At 43.1% G+C, this 14013-nt stretch overlaps 1 long non-coding RNA gene across 1 annotated transcript in view; it reads left to right on the forward strand.

The window, feature by feature from the left end:
• The window catches only part of LOC120442952, a 74054-nt gene extending 60336 nt beyond the window's left edge, over nt 1-13718 (forward strand). The window contains exon 4 of the long non-coding RNA XR_005615004.1: nt 13598-13718. This is a non-coding gene — a long non-coding RNA (uncharacterized LOC120442952). The remainder of the gene's footprint in view (nt 1-13597) is intronic.
• Nucleotides 13719-14013: the final 295 nt, after the last annotated feature.

A 14013-nucleotide genomic window follows, 5' to 3' on the forward strand; every position in this document is an offset into this window, starting at 1 on the left:
AACAGTTTGCGAACAGTTGTAAAACAAATGCAACAATCACATATAGTATATTTTTGTCTGTCTGCGATTCATTTACAGTCAACAGCCGTTTTGTTAGGTAGACCTAATTATATCTAATCAGCCAATCACAGTGCATTTAGGGAAGTAGAAATGGTCAAGACTACTTACTGAAGTTCAAATTGAACATTGGAATTGGGAATAAAGGTGATTTAACTGACTTTGAACGTGGCATGGTTGTTAGTGCCAGATGGGCTGGTCTGAGTATTTCAGAAACTGCTGATCTACTGGGATTTTCTAGCACAACCATCTTTAGGGTTTACAGGGAATGGTCCAAAAAACAGAGAGAAAGTATCCAGTGAGCTGCAATTGTCTGAGTAAAAATACCTTGTTGATGTCAAAGCTGAGAGACGAATGGGCAGACTTCTTCCAGCTGATAGGAACACAACAGTAACTCAGATAACCTCTCATTACAACAACAGTATGCACATGAGCGTTTCTGAAGCAGATGGGCCACAGCACAAGAAGACAACACCAGTTCCCAGTGCGTTCAACTAAGAATAGGAAACTCACTATTTCACCCAGAGTTGAACAACAGAAGATTAAGAAAACACTGCCTGAGCTGATGAGTCTTGGTTTCTGCTGCAACAGTCAGGATCAGAATTAGGTGTAAGTAACATGAAAACATGGATCCACCCTGGATTGTATCAACAGCTCAGGCTGATGTGACATGGTATGGAACATATTGTCTTGGCACACTTTGGTCCTCTTAGTACAAACTGGGCATTGGCCAGTGGGTGTATATTATACTGTATTGGCAAATATGTTTGTTTACCATACAAGTTACATTCATGGGAGGCCAGGATAGACACAGTCTATGATTTATTGATAAATTCCACAAGAGTCACTATAATTTGAGACTGTTGAATATTAGGTGTTTATTTGTGGAAGTTGTTAGTTATGAGTTTGGATTGCACTTTTGCCAGTAATGTGTTTGAGGCTGTTTGTGGGTGTGTGTGTGTGTGTGTCCCATGTTCATGCTGTTCTAGATGATGTAGATTGATGTATTTTTCCTAACCAGCATGCCATGAATCAGTTGTGAAAGGGTTGCTTTGCACCATAATGGAGAAAGGGCTACAGATATAATTAATACAGTTCTTAATGATGTTAAGTGTAGCAAAGCCTCTAACAACCTTTGTATAATTCATGACCCCTGTGCCACCATTCTTCTTCTTTTCCAGGGAACATTCCCTCCAGTGTTCTTGTTTTTTTTGTTTTTTTTCTGTGCCGGGAAAGTTGCTGTTGCCGCAGAGATGAAGCAGAAAAACATCTTTCTTTGGAAGCAGCAGAGAAACAGATGAATGTTAAAGACCGTTCGCCAGAGCCAGTCGTCTTCTCGTGTTTAAGGCTCTTCATCTTTTTTGTTATTCCACACATTTCTCATTCTTCGAGCTTTTTTTTTTATTATTTTTTTTTATTGAAAATTGCAGCAGTGGGAGAATAATAAATATGTTCTTAGAATTCTACTTGTTTTCCACTTTGTCTTCGAGGTACAAGCGGCAACATGTGCTTCGGGGTATAAATACCCAGACAGATGTTGAATTAGTAACGATTTTGAGCAAATGGCCTGCTAATTCACAGACTTACAAAACCACAGTGATAATCACATAGCAGTTTGTTCATCTCCAAAGCCTACAGTAAATGCTAATCTGTGCCTGAACTCGCTTTAAAAAAGTGATCTCATCGTGGCAATGATGGCTGTAATATTTTTCTAAAAGTCCCTTTGAGTTCTGCCAGTGGTGCTGCCTGTGCTCTAAAAATGTCAGTCACACTGAAGAGGTTAACCCTGGCCCTGTAAGAGAGCTGATGGAATATTACACAAATAGATGGACTGTATCTGATCCCGGCTCAGCATGTTGTAAGACCATCCTATTCCAATCTTGCCTCTCTCTGTCACCTCATTAAAAATACAAAGAGGGTAAAGAAGGGCCGGTCCTGAGCAATCTCCATTAAAGCTGCCAGTGAATGCAGTAGCGTTAATGTCATTTAATGCTGTTTCATCTGAAAAGCCACATTAGACTCAGATTTAGTAATCTGGGTTTGCCCATGCTCGTTTCTGTGATGTCATTATGCTAAACTGACCTTTATAGCCAGATTAGGAGTGGTGGAGGGAATAGAGGGAGGTATTGGAAAGGGAATTAACAAGAAATGAAAAATGGTGTATTTAGCATATGGATGATGAAGTATTCGGCAGCATTTTCGAGCGACATCGACTATGACTCAAAGGGAGAAAGACAAAATGCCCGTCTTTGGTTTGATCAGCGTCTTTAAATTAATGTTTAGCTCTTTCAGGAATTCCTGGTGTCAAATATTTACTTTTTTCTTACTATAATAAGCCTGAACACCCACCCGCCCCCCCGACACACACGCACACGAACACACAAAGAAAAAATCTGATATATACAGTATAAAACCGCTGGGTTGCTCTAAATCCACTGCACTTTTTAAGTTCATTTGTTCCACTAAAAGGTTTTCAGATTCTTTTCAGGCTCCCTGCACTCCCCGCAGAATGATTCCTGTTCTCTTTACAATTGGACAACATCCATCAATATGAGCGGGCTGTGCATACCGCTCTCGAGACGAGGACGTGCAGCACACTCAGCAATCCCTTACTTCCAAACTTGAGGAGCAGAATAAGCACTTAGATGTAGTCCTCTTTACCTTATACACTAAATCCCAAGAGACAGACACAAACGTTACAAGAGTGGCAAAAGGGTTCACCAAAAGGATGATCAAACCCAGACTTAATCTTCAAGTTGTGCTCATATTGATCATCTTGGCATGATTAGAGAAGCACTCTGTTCGAGAAGAAGGATAGAGCTGTTGGCTGCTGTTACAGCTTGGATACATGACTACCAGTTCATAAACTGACCTTACACACTCGGGCCTCCTAACACTGGTTGAGATTCAAATAGGGGCGTCAAAAGAGAGGCGAGGGCGGAGGGAATATGTAAACAATGGACAAAAGTGAAGAAATTCCAAATTCTAGCTGGGCTTTTACAGATAATAACAGCATTCAACCATCTCTGATAAATTATAGCTGCAGTAAAGTAAAAAGATGTTGCATGTAGGATACGAGTGGAAGAGGGCAAAAAGTCGCTGAACGTTAAAAAAACCCAACTCGCATATAGATTAAACAAATCTAGAGAAAGGCAGAAGTGTGGCACTGTCAGGAGTGACGGAGAAGTATGTGAGGCTGGTGCAGGACATGTATGAAGACAGCGAGACAGTGGTGAGGCGTGCCGTAGGAGTAGCTGATGGTTTGGAGGTGAGGATGGGATGAATGATCGGCTCTGAGCCCCTTCTTGTTTGCAGCGGTGATGGAGAGGTTGACTAATGAGGTCTGGCAGGAGTCTTCGTGGACTCTGATTTTTGCAGATGGCATTGTGATCTGTGCAGAGTTGAGAGAGCAGGTGGGGGAGAGCCAGGAGAGGTGGAGGTATGTATTGGAGAAAATAGGAAAGTCAGCAGAAGCAAGACAGAATACATGTGTGTGAATGAGAGAGAGAGATGTGTAACAGTGAACTGCAAGGAGTAGAGATAGTGAAGATAGATGAGTTTAAATACCTGGGGTCAACCATCCAAAGCAACAGAGAAGAGACAAGAGAGGTGAATTGAGAGTGCTTGCAGGGTGGAGAGGGTGGAAACGAGGGTCAGGGGTGGTTTTTGACAGAAGGACAGAACCGAGAGTGAAATGTTAGTGAAGGTGTACGATTTGGAGATGGTGGTAGGTCTTAAGCTTCTTCTTAAAGTATCAACAGTGTCCACAGATCTTAAACCCAGCGGAAGCAAATTTGAGCTACAACATCAGACCTTTAATGGAGACCTAGGTGAAGCTAGCAAGCACTGATCAGCTGACCTCAGAGACTGTTGGACATATGGATGAAGTAGTTCACTAATATACTGTAAGCAAGCGAGCATGGTCTGACCGTGAAGAGCACTGAAAGCGACCAACAGAATTGTAAATTGAACCCTAAACTTTATGGTGAAAAGTTTGCCAAATTGAACATCTACCCACTGTGACAAGGGAGCAGCCGAAAATAGCTTTGCAGGGACAGCTCGGATCGAGTAGTTCAGAGACAAAGATGACAAAGTTGAGATAGTTTGGACATGTGCAGAGGAGGGTTAGTGGATATACAGAACAAAAGATGTTGAAAATGGAGCTGCCAGGCAGGTGGACAAGGGGAAGATCACAAGATTCATGAAGGACAGACATGCAGAGGGTTGGTGTGACAGGAGGATGCAAAGCATAGGGGGAGATGGACCCAAGTGGTCAGCTATGGCGACCCCTAAAAGGAGGAGCCAAAAGAAGAAAAAGACAGACAAACCATTTGGTCATAAAAATACATAAACTGAAACTGACTGACTTACATAAAAGAAGCACAATGGCATGATAAAGCGATTAAACTTGCCAGCTACATGTTGTCCAAACGTGACTTTTTATGAGCACTGCATACACCTGACGCATACCGAAGCCCTTCTTTACACACACACACTAAAAGCAGCTCTTGTCAGGTCTCGTTGCTCCTCTGCCAAGATGATAAGCGCCTACTGCACAGTGGGCAGATTCATCTTACACTTCCTTATCATGTCATTATCACAATGTCATGTCATTATCATAATTATCATCATGTTATGTTCTTCCAGGGGGAATGTAATTGATGGGTCAGCTAAATTCATGTCTAAGGAGAAGGCATCCCCTTGTTAGTGATCTCTGTGAAATTGCCGAGTGCGCATGTTTGAGGCTCGTGTGTGACCAAGGTGAGGCTGTCAACACTAAGCTGAGCGCTATGCTGAGACCACCAGGTGGTGGTGTTGGTGGTGGGGGGTGGGGGGCACCTTTGATTGCAGAGTAAAACTGTAAAACACACCCAGCGCTTCAAACAAGACAGCAAAACAGAGCAATTTCCCTCAGACAGGAGGAAAGAGATCCAGCCGAGTCTGTCTTCTTTTCCTTCACCCTGTGGGACACTGCTAAAAATGAGCGCAGAGCTCTTTCAGTCCTGGTAAATGGACCGCCTCCATCCCCCAGCAGAGCCGCCATGCCTCACTATAACGGTCAATCTCCTCTTCAATTGGGCCTGTCTTCCCTGAAGCTGGACCAAGATTCAGAAACTATTTGTCTCTGAGTTAGTTTGCATGTATCAGTGTGTTTCTATGGCGCACTTCAGTGCCAATACATTTGCTATGTGTAGAAAACAGTAAAGACAGGCAGGTATGAGATGCATCTGATTTTTAAGCTGTGGTACTACACAGCAACATCCTCTGTGAGCCACTTTGTGTTGTCATACTAAGTCACAATATTGTCTTTCAGTCTGTCTGTCAAGACAAACGGTAAAAACGCTGTAAAACAACCACTTTTCTCCTGCTAGCGACGTTCTCTTTGAAGTCAGCAAGTAGTCAAGGTTTTCTTGCACGGAGGAATTTTTGGCACCTCTCCAGGGAGGTTTAAGCCAAATGAAAAATGATAAGAACTGAGAAAAAAAGTAATTCTCTCCAAATGTGTGTATGAGAAATTCATCAAATTGCAGTGGAAAAGCGGAGTATGAACTTAAATGGAACATCTTTGACTTCAGTCGTCAACCTAGGCTAGCATCAGGTAAGCTAGCTAAATTCAGTTGTTTACTGGACCTAAAGGCTCCTTTTACGAGTACTGCCATTTGCGCATCCAGAATAGGGCTGTACTGGACTCTTCCTGAGGTTTCAGGTGTAGTATTTAATCACAGTGCCTCAGTCCACAACTACATTTTGTTTTCTGACCCCTCCCATATCAAGTTATGGTGCCCACTGTAGGACAAATCATAAGTAGGCTGTTACTGTGCCGTTTACCTCAGCTGTCAATGTGTCGGGTGTCCACATGTATTTACTCTGGAATGAACTACGATACGAGTTGATGTGTCAGATGTGTCGCTTCTGCTGACAGTGATTCTGAGATGAGTTGTTGAGGATATTCTGAACTTTTCTGTTGGTAAGAGCTGCTGTTTTGGTGGTGTTAGCTGATGTTAGCTGCTATTAATCGGCATTAGTGAAACATCTTTGAAGTGGACATGGCAACTATACTGTCATTTGATGTGAGATTATAATCAAACTGTTTACCAGAGGGAACATGTGATTTTTAGGACACTTGAGCTTAAAATGAGCTGGCATAATGTTAGCTTGATGTTAGCCAGCTGTTGTTGTTGCTTAACTGACACTCAGTCAGCTCTCCTGAGATGCAAGGGTAGCAGGTCTAATCTGCTGACAACAAGTAATTACTACAGTATCGGGAATGAGAAGTAGTAATAATAAAAAATGAAATAGAATAAACATGTTTATGCGTGGTTTCATGTTTTAGAGTCCTGATTTCAGTTCAGAAAGCTGAGGCTTGACATAAGGCAAAGTGAATGAGGTGGAAATGAGGGAGGAGAAGGAATACTATGCATGTAGCTGGTTTCTACAAAAATACAATTAGGTGAAAAGGTGATCTCCACTTTGTGCCGTGACTGTATTCAACGTGGACTTATTATGCTCATGCATAGTCATCCTAAAAGCCCACTGTAAGCAAGAAAAAAACTCTGGGCAGCGTCTCAGCAAAGATCAGAGTGACAAAGACAACGGCAGCAGAGGGAGTGACAGTTATGGGTACAGGAACACTCCCTATGCTCAGTGTTCATGCACTATTCCATCATTAGCCAATGAGGCTCTCATAAAAGTGAGTTATGTGCCACAAGAGGGGAGGTTCCATATGGCACAAGTGATCCAGAAAGGCAACGTGTCACAAAAGACCCCTAGAGCCCAACAAGTCAGCTTTTACAGGGGCCTCCCTCCCCGTCATTAATTGATTTTAATAACAGGCTGCAAGGGGGCAGAATGCTCTCATTCACTGGGCTGATGGGGCTTTTCCCAGGTCCCTCAGCGAACACTGCAGCACTTAGAGCTGTTTGTTTGGATTGCCTCTAGTGTGTGTGGCTTTCAGACCAGTTCGGTTACTCAGTCAGACACATACTCAATGTCCCAGCCATTCACTCGCTCGCTCACTCACTCAAACATTTGTTCATTTACCAGCTCAATAATTTCTTCACTCAATCACTGGCCTAGTCATTTACGTGCACATTTATTCATTCCTCCCTGTGCACTCACCAAGGGCCATCATTCCTTAAATCAAGGTTTATGGGAATATGATCAGTGTCTCATAACAGGTCATGTAACCTCACAGACAGACACTCTGTGTTATTTTGGGGGGAAAAAAACAACTAAAAAATAAAATAAAAGAATAGAAGAACAATGCTCGTTCTTTCTTCTCAGTCTGAGAACTCCACGCTGAGTTCGACTGTCTCTTCTTAGAGAGGTGGCTGCTTCTTTTACCCGCCTCCCATCACGTCTTTGTCCCAGTCATTTCACAGACTCAAAGTGAAAATCCCTCATTTTGCATGTTTTTGCTGTTTGCTTTGATTGTTCAGCAGTCTGAGTGAAGGGTAAAGGGGTAGGGGGGGTATTCTTGTTGATGGGGAGGGGATAGGGAGGGAGCTAGGCCTGTCATAACTGCATAATATATCCATTACTCCTGTGCAGCAGAATTACCGCTGATGAAAATGGGATTTTGGAAGATATATGGAATGTAATTGTGATATACATATATGCATGGCCTTTTTTACTCTGAAAAGGAGCTTCGGTGTGGCATTTTCAGCCACAACTGGCTCATATGTGTGTAACTCTAAGTGTGCACCTGCCTTTATCCGAGCGAACGGATTTTCTTTTAAGCATAAATGATTTGAAACGGTTTTGTTTCGTTGTTTTTGATGCTGCTGTTGTTGCGTAAAATGTGACATACTGCTTTCCCGTCCCTGTTCTGTGACCACTTGGTGCAAGCCTCTTGCCTCTGCATATCCATGGCCTCACTCCCCAGGTAAACCCTGTGCAGAACATCTCTCTGAATATCCGAAGGCTAAGGTCTAACACTCCTAAACAGACAAAGAAGGCCATGCTGACTCATTCCAGCAGTGAAGCCGTCTGAAGAGTTATCAGCCTTTAGAATACCAATTTTTCAAACTCCCTCAACCAAATAACACACACAGAGCAACCAAATTCCCCCGCAGTGAGTAATGCCAAGATAAGATGCAGAGAATATGTATTTGCTATCATATCCTCGCTATCCATGTGAGGGGTAAAAATATTACTTTTAGGCTGAGTACAAATACCATGCAGTGCTTTTTCCATTATGTCTTATGTGACATTCTGTATTATTATAATAAGCGTGCAGCACGACAGCAGGAACTCAAGGCAGTATGTATGGTTCTCAGTGTGCTGTACCTTAGACAAGGGGCCTCTGCAGGAGGTTTTCTTTGGAAAGCACCTGGGTGTGAAAATAGGGCCTCCCAGTCTGGCCCGAGAGGCTGTGTAAACAGAGGTTCCAGTCGGGCCAGCCGGCACTGAATTGGACCTCTCCAAACAGAAACCATGAGTCAGCCTCAGGAACCCATCCACATTCCTCCTTCAGGGATAATCAGCCAAACGCAGCCTGGAAAATGTACATGCTATAGGCGTGATGGTGGTGCTAGACTATATAATAGCATATAATGTATGAAAATATACAAGTCTTATCCCTACAGGCTTTTCACAGAAGATTATGAAGAAATGTAGGATAGTGAGGTGATTTTAGACCTGATTTCATCACAGAAGGCAATAACCTTTTTTTAAAAAAAAAAAATCGGAGCCAACTTTGCTTTTATTCTTAAAAAAATGCCTTATGTGACTTCACGCGTGATAGCTATTGCATAAATTGAGTCAACTGAATGAAAAGATTGAACTCTTTCAGAATAAGAGGAGAAAGCCCATATGAAGTGTTAGGATCTTTGCAGTCATCTTCATGTCAGCGTCTGGTTGAGTGGAAGACTTTATTAAGGCATCTGAGCTCAGCAGAGAGGCAGAATTTCTCCTCATCTCCGGTCTGCGTGAGTGGAGAGGCAGGGGCCTCACACTCCACTAAGGAATATTTATCTTTCCAGCTGGTTAGATGGATTAAATGACCATAGCGCAAAAGAAGGGAGAGAGAGCGTGGACGGGAAAGAGGGTTTGAAAGAAAGAGGTTTGAAAGGGGATTGAGAAAGTTTTGTAGCTTAAATGCGCTAAAGGAAAAAGGAGAGCAGAGGGCGAGGAGCGGAATGATGCTTTAAGTCTTCATCTAGAAGAAACGAAAACAATAAGAATGACTTAGCAAGACACATTTACCACCAGCTGTGACAAATATGATTGTGACTTTGTCGTCTCTCACTGGTGGGGGGTGAAACATGCAAAAAAAAAAAAGAGGGAAGACTCTGACGCACATACACATGCAATTACAAATGCACGTGCACACTCAACGACATACAAAAACACAGAGCTAATTAACTTCCTGACACATTTGCAGAAATTCATTTCAAAGACAGAACGCATATGTTCATGCAAATGTGATGAGAAACCGTTAAGTGCTGAAATATCTGAAGCAAGTGGGGAAATATTCCTCACTCGCTCACCCTTTTGTCACTTTTGGTTTCGAGTTCACTTTTTATTTATTTCATTTTATTCATTTGCTTCAATTTTTACACAAACAAGTCACCTGCTGCTCCTCGAGGTCACTTCAAAGTCAACTTCTCTGATGTCAGCTGATTAAAATGGGCACGATTTGCGGACACAGACGTCACAATTATCTCTCTGCTTACTTGTTTCTAATGAAAAGGAACAAAAGCCTCATTACCGGGGGCTTCATGTTTCTTTTCACTGACTCGCTATTCTATTTAGTGAACTAGGAATTACACGTAATCAGCCCAGTCATATAAGGATGTAAGCGATGAATAAAAGGAGGAGTGTATCATCGAAAACATGTCCTGTGAAATGCGACGCTAGGGTATTGAGGCAGCAATGCTGAATGGGCAGCGGCTATGTGTGTGTGATTGTGGTTATGTGCAGTGCAATCTAAGTGGGGAGCTGAAGTCATGGAAATTTCCCCTTATAAAAAGTGAAGCATGACAATGGATTTGAGCATCAAGGCCTACAGGATTATGGGGATCACATAAATCCCCCCGTGCCATAATTTCAGGAAACCACATCAAGCTCCGTGTTAAGGGTTAATAATCCGATTCCCCACCTATTCTCGCTTCCCCTTCCACCCCGCCTGAAATACTTTACGTTGCATGTGTGAGGTCTATACCGGTATCCCTACTCTTGACTGCGCACCTGGCACACATGCACGGGCTTATGCACACATGAACCCACACAGAGACAGACTCTGTTCTCAAGTCTGCCATCTCCCTCTACGTCTGACATCATCGGATTGTCATAACTGTTGGCAGGGCATCGTGCAACCAGAGGAGCTGCTAACCACCCTAACCCAACCCTTGTCCCACTCCCAGCAGTGCATCATCTGGAACTGTGAGTTATAAGCGCAGAGGATCTTGTTGAAGTGGCCTGAAATCGATCAGTGTGCTACAACAAGTTGAGCTTTTCTCCACCCGACCCACCCCACCCCACAACCACCACTTCAGTTAACTGTGTGTACGGGCGTATGTGTACGTGTGTCTGTGTGTTTCTGACTCTCAGTTTGTGTCTCCTTTAACATCTGTACTCGCAGTAATCAAGAGTTTACACACACACACACACACACATCAACTCTTCTATCTATTTGGAGAGAGGAGTGTGCCACGAGGAGAGCTCCAGCTCCTTTCCTCTATTAGCCTGCTGTCGGAGGGAAGGCAGGGATAATATATAAGCCAAAAGGATTAGGGGGCAACAAAGCATCAGGCTGAATAAATCCCTCCCAGCCTTGGGGTCCAACTGAGGCCTTCGCTACTCTTAGGCGGCGTGGAAGCTAGCAGAGCCAACCAACACCACATTCACGCTGCGTTGTCATCCGGTCCAGCAATCGTGCGCATGGCTATCGCCATCAATATTCATTTTCAGCCCCTGCCTCTTTAATAATGATTGCTGAATACTGTACATACAGCCAAGAGGTCAAATCCTCTATAGCCAGCTTTATTATCTGTTTGACAGTCGTGATTATAGCTTTGGGTTTGCTACCTGCGAGAATCGCTTCTATCTGACAGTCTAACCTGCTTTAACCACGTACCGTGTATCTTGTCCAGCATTTGCATTTCAAAGAAGGCGTAAGCACCTACATCATGAGCTTGATGGCTGCCTAACAGCAGCATGGCTTTCTGTATAAAGTGTTGAGCTGGAAGTAAATCCGTGTGATTAATCAGGTCTGAAGCTAAAACATAATAATAACCCCCTTTATATTAATGCGCAGCTCATGGCTTGAACAGCTCCGCGGAAAGGCCATTAGTCACCAGCTCCCTGCAAAGCCACAATTAAGCAGTCACATATTACTCTCTCTTGCGCTCCCTGTGTTTCCAACTTTAATCACAGCGCTGTCTCCTTCGTTATGTATTCTGTTCCTGGGTGATCGTGTCTTTAGGCCCTGACTTGGACAAGGAAATCATTTTATTTTCCTATTTGTTAAACTGCAGACTAACGGAGGTAGTGCTTCTCCTGAACTAAGGACTGAACAGGCTTAAAAATGAGAATGAGCTTTGTAAAGAGTGTGCTCCTTCCAAGTTCGACACTAAATCTGCTGGAACATTGTGCAGCTTTTTGGAGCGAGTTGAAAAAATACATCATTTCAGATATAGATAGTATTTTAGAATGTTTTAGAAGTACATTTTGCACTTCATCACACACTGTTCTTTCAACTGAGGAAGTGGGTGTATGAAAAGGCGGAACTGACAGATTTTATAATTGTTATAGAAATCTTATTTGAATTCAGGAGCTTACTGTTTTTTTTTTTTAATGTGAGGGACACTTAAAAAGCTGTCATGCACACCAACCAGGCATTTCCTTTCCCCCCTCACTCCCCTCCCTCCCCTCACTTCTTCCCAGTTCTCCTTTTTTGTGATATCCTCTAATTTTGCCCATGCCTAGGCAAATTTGTCGCGGAGCGTGGGCCCGTTTGATTTCATTAAACAGAATATTTAAGCATAAAAATTGTTTAATCGTCTCATGTCATTAGGAGATGGATTTCATTTTGCATATATTTGCATACTTCCCCCTCAAATTAAACCAGGCAAATATGCAAATGCAGAGGCCCAGGTTATGGCGGAGGTGTTTATTGTCATCACTTCAGGCAGTTCCACACTGCAGCGCCTCCGCAGAACAGGGGTGACAGCAACATCTGGAGGCCTCGGGGTTGGGAGGGAGGAAAGGGTGGAGGCACAAGGTGTAGGTGTGGGGATGAAAGTGTGTAATAGGGCTGCTGCTCAGTCGTGGTATTTGCGCAAACATAGTTGCCACCGCAACTATTGCAGAATCTAGTGCACCGAAAGCCTGACTATCCGTCATCACACCATAGTTACCGCTTTAATTACCAACTTCATCCCCAGCGCTTTGCACGTCCCCGCGCTAAAATGTATAGTGAGCCAATAAAGACATAAAACAGAGCACTGTTCTTTCAACTGTAGCCTCTGCATGTGTTTTTATCAGCTGTTCTGCTGCTATTGTCCACATGGCTAAGCACTGTTGCTAATGAGGCAGTAATTAGCAACAGCGTAATGCTTCTTCACCCGTGCTTAAGTCCTCGCTCATTTTTTTCCCCCCCTGCTCTGTAATTTTCTCATGCTGCAATTTTAGGCAACACAGCAGAATTTGTTCAAGCACAATAAAAGTTTGAACTGCAAAAATGAACAGGGCGGCGTGTAAGCGATTAGAAATTTACGGCCCAAAGCTAACCTCATTTAAAATCAGAGAAAAGCAGCGTAGATGATCCACTTGAGAGTACATGTCTACATTTCACATTATGATTAGTTCTCACTACAAATCACTTGAAATGAAACAAAAGTTTGTATTTGTTATATATAACACACAAAATTAAATAGCATTGAGTGAAAAAAAAAGAACAAAGAAGGCTGTGACCTACCACGAGAGACTAAAAAAAGCAAAAGGAGGAAAGGAGTGTGAGGCTCTTTGGTACAAAAAGACCAAACATAACGTTGTCTGTGTGGACAGATTAGGGCCTGATTGTGTTGTATTTGTGTTCAGAGACTCGCCTGCCTCTATGTTACTGTATAAGTCTGTTACAGTTGGGGGGAAAAAAAGAAACAATGAAGGATCCTGACAAGTCATTATGTTTCTGTCTGACCAGAATTACCTTGTTGTATCAGGTAACCCTGCTGCAGACAGCTGGAGCCCAACAACGGGTCTAGGTGAGAAACAAGGGCCTTGTAGTGACTTTGCAGGATGGCAGTGGCCCGATGACACTCAACCCCAGTGGCAGGGACTGGGGCAATAAATCATGGGCAGTGGCAGTCAGATAAATGGTGCCGCGAAGCTGATTGGGAGGAGAAACTATTGTGACGAGCGTACGATGGTGCGGAGGCATTGACGACCTGTGTGAATAAGGGTCACCACTCCAAAGAGGCAGACCCAAACAGCTCCCTGCTTCTTAATTTACCCTGAAAAGCCATTACAGCCACTCGGCGTGCTTCTTCCTGACCCCTCCTCTTCTTCTCCTCTGTCCTTCTCCCCTCGTTTGCAGCGGAGCAGTCTTTCTCCAAGACCTTGATGGCCCTTAAGAACACACTCTGAAATGAGCTCTCCTATCTGGGAGCAGGCATTGTGCAGACTGAGGAGTGGTGGACCCTCTGCTGGTCACTCAGGTACCTCTAGAATAATTCACAGTGCTCACATGTAGTATTTTTGGGTGCTGTTTCCAAGTGATGTTTGCACCGGTCAGAAAAGAAGTAGATTTTTTTTTTTCATTTGTTTAACTCACATGTTAAATAGCAAAAATGTTAATTGTGTTGACAGTTGGCAAAAATAAAATGCAATATTTTGTTTGTATGAATTTGCAAAAGAGGAAAGTAACTAAGTACATCTGCTTAACACGATACAAATTTTAAATACTTGTAATTTACCTTAATTGAGTAATTACAGTGACGCTGACGCTCAGAT

The sequence above is a fragment of the Oreochromis aureus genome, linkage group 12 (genome assembly GCF_013358895.1).
Source record: "Oreochromis aureus strain Israel breed Guangdong linkage group 12, ZZ_aureus, whole genome shotgun sequence".
Taxonomy (NCBI): Eukaryota; Metazoa; Chordata; class Actinopteri; order Cichliformes; family Cichlidae; genus Oreochromis; species Oreochromis aureus.